An 18,764-nucleotide genomic window follows, 5' to 3' on the forward strand; every position below is an offset into this window, starting at 1 on the left:
ATTTCCAATTTATACACAAACAGGGCACTTCAATTTTACATTTGAACAAAGCCTCTGAAAAGTCATTCATTTTGAAATGATTTCCTCCCAAGTCTGTGTAATGTAGGCAACACTATATATTTTAATTTTTTCCAGGAAAACAGCTTCATTAGGCGTGAAAGGTTAATTGCAGGTTTAAGTGGAGTTCAGGGAACAGAGCATGGGTCTGTAGTGAATAGCACACACTGCTACAGGAAGGCTGAATGAGGAGTGCTATAAACTGTTTGCCCTGCTGAAATGTTTTACTATCTCATTTACTATCTGTCTTCTTTTACTGCCTGTATTTGTAGGTTCTTCTAAACCTTTAATAGCTATAGTTTTATTTCACTGTAATCAGATTTAAATGGAAATACCATGCTGGGATGTTTAAATGTTTTCCCTCTGATTGTATATAGCTACATATTATAGAAACAGAGCCATGGCCATTTTTCACATGATTAAGAAAGTAACTTTTGAAAACTTTGGCAATACCCACACTGACTTCATAAGTATGCATAGTATTGTTTTCTTATCTAATAATAGTCAGATTTCTCACTTGATCTAATGTACCTTGTTAGAAAATATTTAATCTGATCTTAATCGTTATGAATGGAGACCAGTCTGCCATCCTTTGGCAAAATTCCAAATGTTTGACTATTTGTCAAAACTGGAACACTTGTAAAACTGAAGACTAAAATAACTAGAATCACAGGATTGTAGCTCAAGGAAGCTTTAGAAATCATCTAGTCCCCCACTTAAGTGTGGTCTGGGGAGCTGTAGGGTACCCAAGACCCTTTCAAAGGTAAAAACTCTGCTCAAAATACTATCAAGTAATTTTAATTTCAAGCAGTAAATATCAATAGGTATAACCCACATAAAAAGTCTCTTTGAGATCTTCAGTAATTTTTAAGAAGGCAAAGAGGTCCTGAGATTAAAAATTTTGAGAACCTCTGAATAGTCCAACCCTCTTATTTTAGAGATGAGGATATCAGGCTTAGTTACTTTCATAAAGTTACACAGATATTCTAGATATTATCCAAAGCCAGATGCATGTGATCTGTTTTTAGTGTCTTGATAGATTACAAAAACTTTATTTTCATTTAACAGATATGGATAAAAATTATTTAAAGAAAAATGATTGTCTTAGTTACAAATGTCTTTTCATCTTTCCATAAGTCATAATAAATATCTTCAAAATAAATATCTGTATTCATGTATGTACAATTTTAATTGTGAAATTGTAAAAATGTCTGTACAAGTTATTTAATATCTTATCATATTAATCAAAGATACTCTTAATTCAATATATTCCCAACATGTTGCCCAATATCCACTGAAGTTTATAGAACTACAGGAAGTATTTGAAAATATAAAGAGTAAAAGATGGAAAATATAGTCCCTGATTGTTATTCAATACAAACCATCATAGTGCTTAATTAGTATTGCTTCTTTCTAATCTAGGTGGTACCATTTGGAATTGCATATTGGCATTTGTTACTACTAGATTCATTTGATGTATAGTCTTTTTTTTTTTTTTGGTCACCAAACTTCTATCTAGTAGAAACCTTGTTCATAAAACTCTTTCATCAGGCTTAACAAGGATTTGAACTATAGTGTGGAAAGCTACTGTTACTCTAAAAAAAGAACTACATTTCCCAAGAGCCCACTGACTTCCTGTCATTATGTACTTCCTGTAGACAGAGGATAAAGTCAGTGGGAGTTGAGGCTCTTGCTCTCTTCTTTGGCATGCAGCCAGTGGTAATGGTGGTGAGTGGGGATTTTGAAAATGGCTAACCAGACATGGGCACATTGTTTTTATTTTGTATCCTCTTTATTCCTTTACTTCTAATAATTAATTAATAAATCCCTTTAAATATAATATTTTTATTATTAAGATTTCATTTTAATTTTTATACTATCAAACTACTTTTCCCCAAACTCACTAAAGAATTATTTAGCCTTTTCTTCCTGTAGCTAACTGCTTAAAAAAAGATTTTGATTTAAGATCAGTCCTAATTGACATTCTAATCACCCTAAGGTTAAGTACTTACCATGTCTGAAGAAAGTGAGTTATGCTGTCCTCAGGCATATTTTAACTTTATTTTAGTGACAGTATTGTATTTTCCATTTGATTCAGACATTGCCATATTTAACCTACTATTTAAATTGCATTAGTTGATTTAAAACTGAATGACCATATTGTGGAACAAATATTGATCGTGTTGTAAATATTCCTGTAGATACCAACACTCAAGTTACCAATGTAGTTTTTGAAGAAGAAATCCTATCCCTGACTTAGTTTTCTTAGTAAACATAAAGTCCTGGATTTTAGATTTAGAGGACATAGGGTTCAAGTTTTAACTCTGCTACATATAAGACTTAAGACACTGGGCAAGATAGTTTGACTTTCTGATGGTCATTTTCCGTATTTATAAAATAGAGAGAATGTTGGTCTTACCTACCCTAAAGGGCTATCTTAAAATAGCTAATGTACTGTAAGAATAGACAGTAAAGTGCATGATATCTTTAGAGCACTCTGTGAGTGTCAGGTATGATGAAATTGATGACCAATGGCCATTTAAGTGAGTAGCTATAGGAGCTAGTAAGACTTTGGACTCTGTTTAATCCTTTATTTATTAATTTATTTTTTGGAAAACCCTTCCCTTCCATCTCAGAATCAATACGAGGGCTAGACCAGAGGGGTTAAGTGACTTGTCCAGGGTGCTATTAGGAAGTGATAAAGGCTGCCACCATGGGGCATGGAGCCCAGCTTTCTTTGGTTTCAAGCTCAGCAACCTCCCTACCTTACTTCATAGTCTCTAAGGGCAAAGGAGTGCTTGTCTGAAGACTCAGGAGTGACAGAAATTGTGTGTGTGTGTGTGTGTGTGTGTGTGTGTGTGTGTGTGTATTTAAATGTTGCTGATGGTATTCTGACTCATAGGCAGGTAGGAGTAGTTAAAAGCAAAATGTTGCTGGCAGTTGCTCATGTGCATGTGTGATTTAATAGGAAAGCTGTTTGGTGACTTCTGCTCCTATCTATAGACTTTTTTGCAATGTCCTGCTTTGCCTCCTGCTTTCTGGACGGCGAGATGCAGTGAGTGGGTCACTGAGCACGCTGGCCACCCATCACTGCTGGCGTCAGTCTTGTCGCCCTCTGGCTAGAGCTTCCAGGTTCCTTGGTTTTAGGGAGCCAGTCTGTGGAGGGTTTCTTCTTACAGACCTTTAAGGACTTCTGAAGGGTCTCCTCGATATAAAGCACTGGACTCTTTGCTTGGCGTTCTCTGCCTTTATCATACTTCCAGCAGTGGCTTTGGCAGCCCTCGGGTTTCAGACTCCATTCATATAAGCTCTCCTCAGCAATTCTGTAGCCAGCCAGGTTTATGCAAGTAGCCTGGTTACCCTTTTTACGGGGAACCTTCTTTGACTATTGAATATTAAATCGGACGGCTATTGAATGCGGATGAAGTACTGAAGAAACGTGATAGAATTCCGGTAGCAGGTCCAATTGTCATTCATGGAGAAATCTGAAAGGAACTGGACAAGAAATGAGTTGAGATGACTGACCTCACCCTTTGCCTGATGTTTCCTTAAAGATCCACCAATACTTTCCCGATTTAGCTTCCTATTTTCTTTGCCTACCAATGAATGATGGGCTCAGGTGTTGCTCAGGTGGCAGGATCTGATGAGAAGCTGGAGACCGGCCAAAGGAAGGATCTGGTCCTGTGGAAAGTGAGCATCCCTGGCCTTTTCCTACCAGGCTGGGGCAGTGATGCTGATGGTGCAGTGAGCCATGGGAGAGCCAAGTTCCTGTCCAAACTAATGGAGAGGGCTATGGTAGATAGTCAGCCAGAAGGTCAACGGTGGGGAGACTGAGAAAAGCAGCCTGAAGAAGGTAAACCAATTTCCCAGAAACGCCTCAAGTGCTATCAGATGATAACTAAACACAAGGGAGGATCTGGTTCAATATCCCGGTCATCATCTTCTCTCAATTAAACAGTTTTTAATATCTGTGGCAACATGTAAATTATTGATGGCTCTATGAAGCAGCTGTTTCCCGTGCTCATAATCACAGGACTGGCAGTATAACTTTTCTCTTTTCCCTTTGGAGTTACTTTTAGTATTTGTGAAACAGGCCTGATTTAGAGGCCCTGGAGACCCAGGGCTCGTGGATTTAGAATAGAAGAACAAGAGCTCTGGCAGTAGTAGCCCATACTTCTCCTCTGGGCCTGACTCCTTTCCTGAAGAAATGACTGCACAAGGGAATAAAACAGTTTTTCTTTCATGCCCTAGCCCCTCTTTAGGAACTTGTGTAAAATTAGTGGCAATTCAGAGGCTATTTTGTGGTTTAGACACCAGGCCACAAGGGATAGGAAGAAGATTGCAAACTCTCTCTGCATAAGCAAGTGGGCTGCTTTGGGTACTAATGATGTGCAATTCATTGCTTATTCAGTCACTGGCAGATATTAAATATAAAGGATAGAGATAAAGAAGTCATTTCTTACGTTTCAGATTTGCCATTTTGTACATTATGAAACAAACCATCAACTATTAAATGAATCCTGGCATTTTCTGAGCTGATTTTGGGGGGGGGGGTCTCATAATTCTGTTATATAATAATGGCAAAAGCAAAAAACAATTCAAACAGGAGGAAAACACCACAGTCCTGTAAACTCTATATCCTATATTTTTAATGAACCTCAATGGTAAAGAGGAAATAATCCTAACTTTTGCATGCAACTCTCAAATCTACAACAAAAATGAGAGAGGAGAAATATTAGTATGATCACCTGTACTTGCCTTTCCATCCCAATATAGGTCCACTAGAAGCAACAGGATTGAGTGTGCACCATAAAACCATTGTATGCACATGAATATCTACATTTTTATTAGAGACTGCATACTCCTTTACCAAAAGAATGGGAAGCTAGCTCATTACGGTAGGTAACTGAATAGCCAGAGGCGATTTGATAGAAGCAGATGTGTCTGCAACCAAATTGATCCTTGATAAAGCTCCTTTGTCTCTAGAGGTGAATATAACCATACAGTGCATTAAAAAAAACAAAAAAACCTGAACCACTGCTCTGATGCTCTGTGCCAGTGTGGTATAGTAGAAAGAGAATTGGATTCAGAGACAGAGAAGCAGGGTTCAGAGACAGATTCTACTACTTATCATCCAGGTGACTCTTGGCCTCAATTTCCTCATCTGTTAAACAAATGAATTAGACTGGCTGCTTTCTAAGGCCCCTTCTGGATCTCAATCTATGATCTCAGAAATAAGTATGTGCAAATTCTCTAGTCATTCAAAATGGAGACAATTTTGGAAGTGGTTTGTCTAAGAAATTCCCTTTAAGTGGCCATAGGATGGATGGCGCACACACAAAAAAAATCTTCATTTTCTGAAAAATCTTTAGAGCCTGTGTCACAAAAGTTAACTTCTTCTGAGGGGGAAAAAAGTTTTATTTCTACCCCATTTTGCCTTTGGGAGTCATCAATGTGACCCTCTCAGCTGCTGTAAATTGCTATGTATTACTGAGAGTTAGAGATAGTGGAAATCTTTCAAACTCCCCATGTGGGTAAAGCACAAAGGGAATAGACTTCACAGTGATCTGGAACTTTCTGATGTTGTATCCAGGGGGATAAACACTGTCCTGCATTCACTCCACTCCATCTCTGGTGACATAAAGGGAATACTTGTACACTGATCATTGAGCCCCGGATGACAGTTTCCAGCCTGACTACTTTGCCAAGTGTGGTGTTTTTGTTAAAGGTGACACCTTCCTAGCCTTAGTTCTTCATTCTGTTGGCATAAAAATGGAATAACAAAGAATGAGGACAAGGAGTCTTTGTTATCCTATATCACAGCAGGTCACCCTGGAAATAGGGTCCTCTTGTCATTTTATCCCCCCCCCCCTTTCCCCTGAGTGAAGATGGGCGTCTGCCCTATTTATTAGGTGCTTTCATTTTGGATATTGTCCACCTACTTTCAGTAAGTGCCTTAACTGGCAGCAAGATTGAAAAACTTGCTTTCAGGTCAATAAAGGAAATCTCTTATGATCAGTGGTTGATTACAACAGGGTCCTCTGAGCAGCAGGCTCTGGGCTGCGTTCTGCAGAGGGCTTTCAAATTAGTCTTGCTTTGAGGCCTGGGCAGGGAGCCAACAGACAACCCAGCTGCTGGCTACATTCAGTCCAATGTTCGATGAGTTCCATTCCCATCCTCTGATGAAAGTTTTCTTCTTTAATGTAAATAAAAGAAAGAAACTTAGATTTTGATACAGAGCTTCAAAGGAGTAAAAAAAAAGTATGGAAAAAGAATAATATTATAAGTTATTTTATAGTTTGTGCTATCTTAGTTTTGTTCTCTTTTGATCCACCCTTTCACCAGTTGAGATGGTCATGTAATACCTTTCTGTGACTCTCACCTAGGAAAGAATTTGTATTCTGTCATTTATAAAGCAGTAAAATCATAGATTTGCTAGAATGTTAGAGAAATGTTTTTTTTCCCATTAGTCTGATTAGTCTGATAACATATTTTTTTTTCTTAATGAGCAACATTATGAAAGAAATAGGGCATATATTGAGGCAATCTTTTTTGGAAAAAAGATCACATCTTTCCTGTTTTGCCAAATTGATAGAAAGTAGGGTCCACATCTCTGTGTGAGCTTTGTTTTTCCTCTCTGGTTGGGTTCCTATTTCACTTTCTACAGTTGGAATGAGTCCCAGCTCAGAAAAAGAGGATGGAGAAGTAAAATCATGCATGCATCTAGAGAGGATGAGCCACTGTTGTTGCTACTTGGGAAACAATAGTGCCAAGGGGTTACCCATCATTCCTAGCTAAATGCTTCTGAGAGAAAAGAAAAGCACAATGCAAAATGAAATTCAATAATGACTGCAGATGTTTGTGCTTACAGTTAGACGTCTATCAGCATTACTTTTTAATGCCTGTTTTAGCACCATTTCAAAAAGGAGACTTGTAAACACAGATGGGTGAACCACTTTATGTAAAGTAAGGTTGAATCTACATACAGGGTTGTCTGATTGAGCATCTTGAACTAAACTGACTGAATTATTGTTGCTTTTATTTTAACCAAATTAACTGGTTGTGTGAATCACTAAGTTGTTCTGTTGCCATGTTGGCAAAGTTTAAGAAGGGCAAATTTCCCAAGATTTAATTCTGAAATCTAAAGTACAACTGTATCACTCTACAAAACATTTTCAAGCTTAATTTTCAACATAGATTCTATGTGTTGGTGCAGTGACTCACTCCAGAAGCAGGTTTTGAGGAAGGAAAAGTCAAGGAGATCTCTTGAATAATTCAGGGGGCGAGATGAGTCTCTTCCTATTTTAAAGATCATGTTGGGAAAGGGACAATTTTGGGAGTTGGACGTGATTTAATAATATGAGGACTAGTCATTAAGATTAGAAGGGGGGACAAGGTAATTCATAGTGCCACATGAAAAGATTCCAAAGGCCATAAATATTCTTTTAATATTCCCTTGAGAATTCCACAGATAACATAGAATATGGTCCTCTATTGACTTTACAGATTTGATTTTTTAGGACCTATAACCACAAAAGCAATAACATCATCACCCTGACCAATAGTAATACACATAATAATTACATTTATTCTCAGATAATCAAAGAGAGTGTGATCTCATTGATGGGGAATGAAGGTCACAATCTTCATTACTGTTAGGTTATCCATTCAATGCAAGTCTTATCTATGTCCTAACCTAAGTATGAAACAGGGTTCCATTCAATATACTTCTTGCTTCCTCTGGACATTTTGAGGATACCAGAAGAGCAGCCATGAAGTCCAGTGGGTATTCTTTGCTCTCATCCTATGTCTAGTATACCTCTCTAGAGATATAGATGTATGCATACAATACCATAAGTGTCTTTGAATTCTTTGCTCCAGTTTTTCATTATCATTCATTTGTTAGGTATTACAGCCTGCTCCTATCTATGATTACTTTGCCCATGGCCCTCTAAGTCACAGCACTTTTAATTCTTTAGAGACCAAGATGTTGAGAACAGGCATTGTTTCATTTTTGTTTTGTAGCCCCCCGGTACTATATAAGCACAGTGCTTGGCACTTAATACTTACAGCTTGTCTGGTTACATGATTTACAGTCACAGAACTACCCATGAATTTGACCTTTATATAGAATTTTTAAATTTATAAAACATTTCACATTCCTAATTATGGAATAAATTCCTAAAGTCTTTTAGGGAATTTAGGAAAGAAATAAAAGGTATCAAATCAGATATCATTTGAGGTTTAAATTTCCAACCCTTTTGAGAGGTTCAATTGTTCAACTTAGCAAACATTTTATTGACCTCTATATGCAAGACACTTGTATTCTTTCACTGGAAATACTTGAATATTAAAAATTTTTGATGTTCTTAAACTTAAAATGCAAGAATGACTGATAATAAAGAATTTTCCCTACATAAAAACCACTCAAACAACTTCCCATCTTCAACAAATTGATTCTAGTTTTACTCAAAATTAGCTTTGAGATAAAAGTTCACATTAATTAATACATAATATAGACTAATCATTGCTGACATTTTGAAAGAAGATGTCCAGGAAGCCAAGATAAGATCTGAAAAGTAGCTGCTGGAATCTTGCACATGTTCATCATTGAAAATCTGTAGTAGCACTGCTGGGTTTGTACCCCAAAGAGACAATAAGGAAAAAGACTTGTACAAAAATATTCATAGCTGCACTCTTTATGGTGGCAAAAAACTGGAAAACGAGGGGATGCCCTTCAATTGGGGAATGGCCGAACAACTTGTGGTATATGTTGGTGATGGAATACTATTGTGCTCAAAGGAATAATAAACTGGAGGGATTCCATGAAGACTGGAACAACCTCCAGGAAGTCATGCAGAGAGAAAGGAGCAGAACCAGGAGAACATTGTACACAGAGACTGATACACTGTGGTGCAATCAAACATAATGGACTTCTCCACTAGTGTCAATGCAATGTCCCTGAACATTCTGCAGGGATCTAGGAGAAAAAAAAAAACTACCCACAAGCAGAGGACAAACGGTGGGAGTAAAAACACCAAGGAAGGACAACAGCTTGACTACAGGGGTGGAGGGGATATGATCAAGGAGAGACTCTGAATGAACACTCTAATACAGAAACCAATAGCATGGAAATGGGCTCAGGTTGAGGACGCATGTGATACCCAGAGGAATCACACATCGCCAATGGGAGGGGTAGGGAGAGGGGGGTAGGGAAAAAAGGTAATTTTTGTTTCTAATGAATAATGTTTGAAAATGACCAAATAAAATAATGTTTAAAATCCAAAAAAAGAAGAAGAAGAAGAAGAAGAAAGAAAGAAAGAAAGAAAAAGAAAAGAAAGAAAAGAAAAAGAAAATCTGTAGTGCCTCCTCAAAGAGCTCCTTGAATTTGTTCAGTAATGACAAATCAAGATGAATGGGTGGGTACTTTGAATTTGAATTTTGTTGTTTTGTAAATTTTTGTAAGACATTTAAGAGAATATTGATCAAAGAGGGCATATTATTTTATACTATACTTTTTCAATTTAAGAGATCAACTCTAGAGTTATTCATGCATTAGAACTTTAATCAGGCCATCACCACTTAGTACAGAAAAAATATAAAAAGATAAATTTCTATCAGGAATAAATTCCTAAAGTCTTTTGGAGATTTTAGGAAAGGAAAAAAAAGGCATAAAATTTAGTAGCACAGCAAATTGGTTTTCATTTAAAAAAAATGCATGTGTCATTTACAAATATATATCCATGTTTAGCTATATCAAATGAGCTACCTGAAATTATGAAGAGTGAAACAAGAGGAACCAAAAGAACATTATATATGGCAAAAGAAATATTATTTGAAGAAAAACTTCTGTGTGTCCACCTCCAGAGAAAGAACTGATAAATAGAAATAAGTAAATGATGCCTTCTCTAGTGCAGGGAGGGAAAGGAGGAAAGGACCTATCTGGAATTTTTAATGTAACAAATAAACAAATTAATTAAATAATTAAAAAGATAAAATCTATAGCCTGGCATATTGTTTAAGACCATTGAATTTGCAGTCAGAAGATCTTAAGTTCCACCCCTGGCCTGGAGCTGATTTAGAAGATCATACGATTTGAGACCTTAGAAGAGACCTTAGAGATTAGGTAGTTTTACCCCCTCTTTTTACAGACAAGAAAACTGAAATGGATAGAAATTACATTGATAATAGGTAGCAGAGGTGAGATTCAAATCCAGTCCTTCTTGACTCCAAATTCAGGGCTCTTTTTTATAGTATGTATTTACTTACTATCTTAAAGGCTTCAAGACTGGAAAAATCACCCTATCTAAGACTCAGTTTCCATTGTAAAATGGAGATACAATTATTTGCACTACCTTCCTAGAACTACCTCAAAGAAAGTATGTTGTAAACCTAAAAGTGCTCTATCAATGCAAACTATTAATAATTTGCTTTCTTGTATGAAGAAAGACTAAATCAAAATATAGAAAGGATACAAACCTCAGGATACAAACCTCAGGAGAAGAAAACAATTTTCTTTGTTTCATGGAAGGTATAAACTATACACATAGTTACATATATATGAGAGTGGATAGGTTAAACTAGAATAGAGAAGTTTCATATATTTATAGAATTTGTGCTCCATACAGCCCAGAGTAGAATACATAAAAGAAATGTCTTTCAAAATATGGGAGAATAAAAATCATTATATCTATATTTGGATAGTTATAGAACAAAAGTCTTAAAATGTTCCCTAATATCACATGAATTTTTCCTAGTACTAACACAGGATAACTCAGCCATTTAGTTTCATTAGAATAGGGTTCGTGAATCTAAAAAAATCTTTTAAACTTCAAGAGTCCCTCTCTTCACTATTAATATGAAAGGAAGTGAAATGTTTCCTTTCTATTTTGGCCTATGTTAGTTTGGTCAATGAATACAAAGAAAGCTTGTATCATACTCAACTCAGAACATAATTTCAGAAAACTGATTCTATTCTTCTCCAATGCTTAAAAGCAGGCATTTATCAAGGAATTTTTCAGACTATCATACAAGGCAATTAATATAGACTTCACTACTGAAAATTACATTTTAATGACTTTCTGAGCAAGTAACATGAATTTCATGTAAAGGATAAGCTTATGAAGTCTAAGCTTTCTTTTCCACCCAGTCATTAAAATTTGGGTTTGTAGGTGGCTTAACTCATTAACATCAAATCAGTTAGCCCTGTGTTATGAAAAGGATCACTAAGCCCATAATATTTTGCAAAACTTTAATTTGTAATCATGAAAAAACATGATAAATTAATTTGCTAGTTGGCAAAAAAATTGGCAAGATGCATTAATCATGTAGACATCAAACTTGGTTTCCTTTAACCTTTTCTGCAAAAGGAAATATAGATAGGAGACTGCTTAATAGCATTAATATTCCTTAAGATAAATTCTACATGATGCTGATGATCATGGAATCCTAGAATGGAAAGGAAACACAGATGTGACCAAAAAACTAACAACAAAAGTCATAATAAAGTATTTACCTTTCTTCCCCTTATTCCCTATCTCCGCTCTTCCACACCAGTAGAACTCACAATTTGTCATGGCATCCAAAACTCTGAACAGAAAGGTTGTTGACCAGCATTACATTTCTTTTCTAGAGTTGGAAACATGGATCAATGTTTGGAGCTATGTGCCTATTAAGCCACCTGTTTTATATTTACACTGAAGGTAACCACTATGCTATTTCTTTTGTTACTGAATATAAGAAAGTTTACTTTTAAGGCAAGTAGTGCTGTTAAGTACATATGACAAAATAGAAAAAATTAGTGTTTTAAAAAGAATAACATAAAAAACCATGGATAACTACAAAACACTTTCAACACGAATAAAATCAAATTAAAAAAATTGGAAAAAACATTAATTACTAATGGGTAGGCCAGGCTAATATTATAAAAATGACAATTCTTCCTAATAAATTAACTTACTTATTCAGTGCCTTACCAATCAAACTAGTCAAAAATTATCTCAAAGAGCTAAAAAAAGTTGCAACAAAATTCATCTGGAAGAACAAAAGACTAAGACTAAAAAGAGAACTAATGAAAACTATATGAAGGAAGGTCACTTAGTCATACTGGATCTCAAACTATATTATAAAGCAGGTACCTTCAAAAAACAATCTAGTACTGTCTAAGAAATAGAGTGGAAGACTAATGAAATAGATTAGGTATTTAACATGCAATGGTAAATGGCCATAGTAACCTTGTGTTTGCCAAACATGAAGATCTAAGCTTTTAAAAGGGAACTTTCTGATAAAAACTGCTAGGAAAACTAGAAAACAGTATGGCATATATTAGACATAGATCAACACCTCACACTATCTATGAAGATAAAATCAAAATGGATACATGATTTAGAAATAAAGGGTGATACCATAAACAAATGTGGGGGGAGGGCATGGCACAAAATAGTTTACCTGTCAGACATATGGATCAGGGAAAAATTTAAGTCAAAACAAGACTGAGAACATTATGAGATATAAAACAGATAACTATGACTACATTAAATTAAAAAGTTTCTGCACAAACAAAATTAATGCAACCAAGCTGAAAAAGCAATAATGAATTGGGGGAAAAAATCTTTAAAGCAAGTCTCTTTGCCAAAGGCTTCATTTCTCAAATAGAGCACTGAGTCAAATTTATGAGAATACAAATCACATCTGAATTAATAGATGGACAAAGGATCTGAACAGGACATTCTCAGATAAAGAAATTTAAACTATTTATTACTCATATAAAGAAATTCTCCAAATCACTGTTGATTAGATAAATGGAAATAAAAACAACTCTGAGGCATGAGCTACCACCAATCAGACTGGCTAATATGACAAAAAAAAAAGGAAAATGATAAATGCTGATGGAGATGTGTAAAAATTTGGACAATAAATAATATACTACTGGTGGAACTGTGAACTGATATAACCATTCTGGAGAGTAATCTGGAACCACGCTTGAAGGACCATAAAACTGTGCATAGCCTTTCACCAAGCAATACCAATGCTAGGTCTGTATCCCAAAAAGATTAAAAATAGAGTAAGGAACTGGAAACTGAAAGTATGCGCATCAATTGGAGAATGATTAAAGAGTTGTATTATATGCTAGTAATGGAATACTACTGCGTCACAAGAAATGACAAACAAGATGATCACAAAAAACTCTGGAAAAACTTATATGAAGTGAACTAGGAGAATGTTGTACACAGTAACAATAATAATGTAGGATGATCTACTGTGAATGACTTAACTATTATCAACAAGGCAAGGATTAAGAACAACTCCAAGAGACTCATGACAAAAAAAAAAAGATACCCACCACCAAGGAAAGAATAGATGAAGTACAAATGCAAATTGAAACATGTCATTTTTTATTTTATTTCTTCCATGAATTTTTCTCTCATGAAAACAATGTGTATCTTCCTTCACAACATGATGTATTGATTTAGAATCTTGAACCCTAGAGACTACATTTCCCACAATCCCCTTTTCCTGTTTTCAGCTCCTTATTGAGGTTTTGAGTTTCTGTTTCCACCCACACAGTCTCTCTGGTTGGTATCGGCATGGAGGGGGGAGCAGGCTTTTGCCTTTCTCTCTTTTTTTAAATTTCTGGTTGTTTTTTAAATTTCTCTCTGCTCTAAGTGGATTTTTAATAAATAGTATTAAAATAAGACTTGGAGTATTGAATATTAATTTTAAACTTTATAATGATGAATGTGGGAATAGTTGTTGTAATATATGTGCAACCTCAATCAATCTAAAGCTTTTCTTCTTAGGGAGAAGTGAGGGTGGGAGGTAGAGGGAGAACATAGATTGTAAAATGTCAGAAGATGAAAATTGAAAACTTGTGTTGGCATATAATTTGGAAAAAAATAAAATTTTATTATTAAATAACCATGGATACTTCCTCTTTTAATATTGAGTCACAATTCCACATGGCATACTGTGTGAACCTTAAAAATTCTCAGACCCTACTTCATAAGGTTGGATTGTGAACCTTAAAATTTCCCAGACCCTACTTAATAAGGTTGGGTTAAGACCATTCCCCATTGGGACCATTCCCCATTTGGGCAGTGAAGGTACTTGATCAGGAATGTGAGAACTCTACTTCACCATACTTAAGCATGCCTTAGGGGAAGATAAAGTTGTAAACTCTTTGCTGAACAATGAAAAGTACTTAAACCCATACTTATAGTAAGACAAAAAGTTCTTAAGCTATGCCTATTTTAGGACTAATACAAAAGGTGCTAAGTACCTATATAAGGTCAGGCAACTTGTGAACTTACAAGGAGCAAAGAGGTGAGAATTTACTCAGCGATTCTAGTCTACTCAGGTGAGAATTACTCAAAAGATTAGTCTACTCAGGTGTGAACTAAGAATGGTCTGTCCTTTGAAAAACGTCTACTGTGATTGGTAGATGTGAGAACTTAGGGGAGGAGACATAGGAGAAAATTCCCTTTAAAAGGAGAAGAGAAACTGAGAACAGAGACAGTCTGTTGGAAACAGTCTCTTAAGACAGTCTCTTGAGGACAGTCTGAGGGAGGCTGACTCTGGCTGGAACTCCCTCTGAGGAGACTCTGTCCCTCTGAATTCTTGCTTGGACAAATCTTGTGGTGAGTGATAAAAGACTGACTGATCTTTCTCTTAAGGCTTAGGCCTGGGTTGGCCAGGGCTGCCCTGGGCCGGCCTATCCTTTTCTCATTATTGCCTTTTTCTCTCTTTCTCTAATTCCTCATTGTATTAATTAAAATCTCTATAAAACCCAGTTGACTTGGGTATATTTTAATAATTGGGAATATTTCCCTGGCGACCACCTTATATATTTGATTTAAAACAAGACACTGTCTTGAAAACATATTTTCTGCAGTCACAACTTACTCATCCACTCTTATATGTACTACAATTTATGTCTTCCACTATTTTAATCACTACAGTTTATGACGACCAACTATTTTAATTATTATAACTGGTGATAAATAATCATACAAAGTATCACCAAATGAACTTGAGAGCTATTTTCCTTTTTTTTCTTTTTGAAATTTATAATATTTTTTCATTGTTGCATGATTTGTGATTCTGCCATCCCCTTCTCCCCTTTCCTCCTTCCTCCCAGAGCTGACAAGCAATTCCATTGGGTTATGTGTGTATCATTGTTCAAAACCTATTTCCATGTTATTCATATTTGCAGTAGAGTGATCTTTTAACATCAAAACCCTAATCATATCCCTTTCAAACTATGTGATTGATCATATGTTTTTCTTCTCTGTTTCTGTTTCCACAGTTCTTTCTCTTGAAGTGGATAGCATTCTTTCTCATAAGTTCCTCTGGATTGTCCTGGGTCATTGCATTGCTGCTGGTAGAAAAGTCTATTACATTTTATTGTGCAATAATGTATCAATCTCTGTGCACAATGGTCTCCTGGTTCTGCTCCTTTTGCTCTACATCAATTCCTGGAGGTCTTTCCACTGTTCACATGGAATTCCTCCAGTTCATTATTCCTTTCAGCACAATAGTATTCCATCACCATCAGATTTGTTTAGCCATTCCCTGATCAATGGGCATACTCTCACTTTCCAATTCTTTGCCACCAGAAATAGCGTGGCTATAAATATTTTTGTACAAGTCTTTTCCCTTATTATCTCTTTGGGGTACAAACCCAGCAGTGGTATGGCTGGATCAAAGGGCATGCATTCTTTTAAAGCCCTTTGCATATAGTTCCAAATTGCCCTCCAGAATGGTTGGACCAATTTACAACTCCACCAGCAAAGCAAAGGTATTTTCTAAGTAAGAAGCACTGGAGAATGAAAAATATAGAAGCACAGTCAATCCCATAAAATCAATTCTATTCTGAAATTGAATAATGTGGGAGGAAGGTTTTTTTTGGGGGGGCTATTTGATTTTTGCACAAAGTAGGAATTTAACAAATATTTGATTATCAAGTTATATTAGTAGCTCACTATCCTAAATATAATTCAAATCTCTACTTTATAAAGACAAGTAGAACAAGGCACTGAAATAGACCACAACTCTATTATCCTCACCCATATTTTAAATGTAACCATCCCTTTGGGATTATTAAATCTTTAGCATGAAATAGGTGTTGTTGCCAGTTAAACCTGTTGACAAAAGTGTTAGTTTTCAGATGCTAATGAGTTAATTTAAATGTCAGTTTATTCACAAGAACCATTTAAATTTTTGAGCAATAATTATTGACAAGAAGATACTGTAAATGGGAACTCACACATTGCTTGCCACATTAAAAAAAAAAAAGGAAAAGAAAAGACAAAGAGGAACAATGCTCTAATAACTTTTGCAGTCGATGTATTTGTTGGGCTCATAGAAGTAATCCTTCCATGTCGCCAAAGCTATATAACAAATGGGGTTGGGGAGCAAGAGGAAAATCAAATAAGGAATAACGACTTCTCAGAGGGACCTAGGACAATAATTGATAATAGAAAGAAGGGAGAACTACTTAATTTGTGTTCTGTTACTATTTTGTCTTCTAAGGAGAATGATCTTTAGGCTGGAAAGAATAGATTAAAATGCTTATAGGGAATTGAAGTAAAATATAAAAACAAACAAACATGAGTGCACTGAGGTACTCCTAATAAATTCAAATGACCAAGACCAGGCAAAGTGGGGATTAAGTACATAGAGGGATTTGAGAAACAGAACATAAGCTTGGAAAAGAGACAAGACCTAGGAAGACTTCAATTATTTTAGATTGCACTCTCTCTTTGACTTTCTCTCTCTCTCTTCCTCTCCCTCCCTCTCTCTTGCTGTCTTCTGTATCTTTGTCTTTCCCTTTGTTTCTATTTCTGTCTCTTTCTTGTCTCTCTTTCTTTAGCTCTGCCAAAAGCAGAGCATCTAAAAACTTTTTGACTTGCCTTAGTAATAGTTTCATCCTTCAGGAAGAAACAGTAACAGGAAATTCTATTATGAATCTGAAATGATTAGAACTCTGGATGGAAGTGACCACTCCATCTTTGAGCCTATGATGAAGCAGAGGAAACTTGGACATAATCTGACATGCAGCATAGATTTTGGGAAAGCAAATTTTAAAAGGTTGAGGGAGAAGATAAAACAAAATGTTTCAAGGGAAGTTCATCAAAATAGGATGGTAGATGCTCAATAATAAAATTCAGAAGACACAGATGGAAAGAATTCCAATGAGTAGGAAAATTGGAAGTCATCTCAAGACACCTGTGTAGATGCACAGAGGAGTAGCCAAGTAAAAAAAAAGAGGAAATGTACAGAATATGAAGCTAGGTCAGTTAACAGTATAAATCTAAAAGTATGGCATGGTCCTATAAACATAGTACTAGGAATATTATGTCTTAGAATAGCCTGAGGCTGGTAAGGAAAGCCAAGGAAACAAAAAGTCTTTCTTCTTTTAGCAGTACTGCTAGATAAGATGTAGCATGGGGCAATAGATAGAGTTAGTCTTACATCCAGGAAGACCTGGGCTTAAGTGCCTCCTCTGACACACAGAGGCTATGTGATCTGGGGCTAACTTCTTAATCTCTCAATATTTTGCAAGGAACTCATTTGGGAATTCTATAAACCAATGATATCACAGATCTTGTCCATATTCATATACTAAGAGAAAAATAAGGATCAAGGATCAAAGAAGGAATGGAACCTCTGAGCAAAATGCCTGGGATGATGCTTATTGCAGTGAGCAAAGGCAGAGATGTTAAATTCTAATTTAATTTCTGTTTTCTCTGCAAAAGAAAATGTCCTCTACACTGGAAATCATAGAAAAAAATCAACTTCCAAGGAGTTAATGGCAAAGATAAGTAAAGAGACCATAAGAGAGCATCTAGTTACCCTTAATGAATTCAGGTCATTTGGTTCAGAAGATAAATATCCTCAGGTCCTAAAAGGACTAGCAAATGTGATTGCTGAGCCATAATAAGAGATATGTAAAAGATTATGGGAAACAGGAAAAAGGCAAATATCCAGATTTTCTGAAGAATAAAAAGGGAAGAGAACATTCTGCCAACTATAGGCTAATGAGCTGGACTTCACTTCATATAAAAATCCTAGAATGGATCATTAAAGTGATATTGCCTAACACATTGACATAGAAAGAATGATTTCAACAAGAACTAAACTAACAGACAATGTGGGTCTAGCTTACCTGGATTTTACCAAAGTTTTTTTTTTCAACTTTAAAAAGAATTTATTATTATTTAACCATTTAACTATGCCACTCATATTAGCAGCTTTTTTTTTCTAACATGAAGGGATAGGGTACATTTAAATTTATTTTTCTTTATGTTATTTTATTCTGAATTTAACAGATACTAAGTAAAATGAGCATTTCTTTGTATCAAATAAATCAGAAAAAGAATATTATGTAGGAAACTATGCATCCCTATTACATACAATTTACTTTTCTTTAAAATATATATAATGAAGTCAATATGTAATTTTCAAAGCTGTTCTACTTATCTGTGTTTTTTTCTGGCATCTTTTGTTCTCTGTGTATTTAAAATGCTTTAATGATTTAATCTCTTTTTAGAAAATTCCTTTATGACTACATTATCAGTAGACCTCACCTCCCTCTTAACTCTATCAAAATTAAAAAAAAAAGAAGTCAAGCAAACAAATTTCCACATTAGTTCTGTCTAAAAAAAAAAGGCTTGCATTAGTCTGCCTATTAATCTATTAATTTTTAT

At 35.5% G+C, this 18,764-nt stretch overlaps 1 protein-coding gene across 1 annotated transcript in view; it reads right to left on the reverse strand.

The window, feature by feature from the left end:
- The window catches only part of ATRNL1 (attractin like 1), a 1,148,868-nt gene that overhangs the window by 21,781 nt on the left and 1,108,323 nt on the right, over nt 1-18,764 (reverse strand). The gene's annotated exons all lie outside the window — the stretch shown is intronic.

This window comes from Monodelphis domestica, chromosome 1, assembly GCF_027887165.1.
Source record: "Monodelphis domestica isolate mMonDom1 chromosome 1, mMonDom1.pri, whole genome shotgun sequence".
NCBI classification, from domain to species: domain Eukaryota; kingdom Metazoa; phylum Chordata; class Mammalia; order Didelphimorphia; family Didelphidae; genus Monodelphis; species Monodelphis domestica.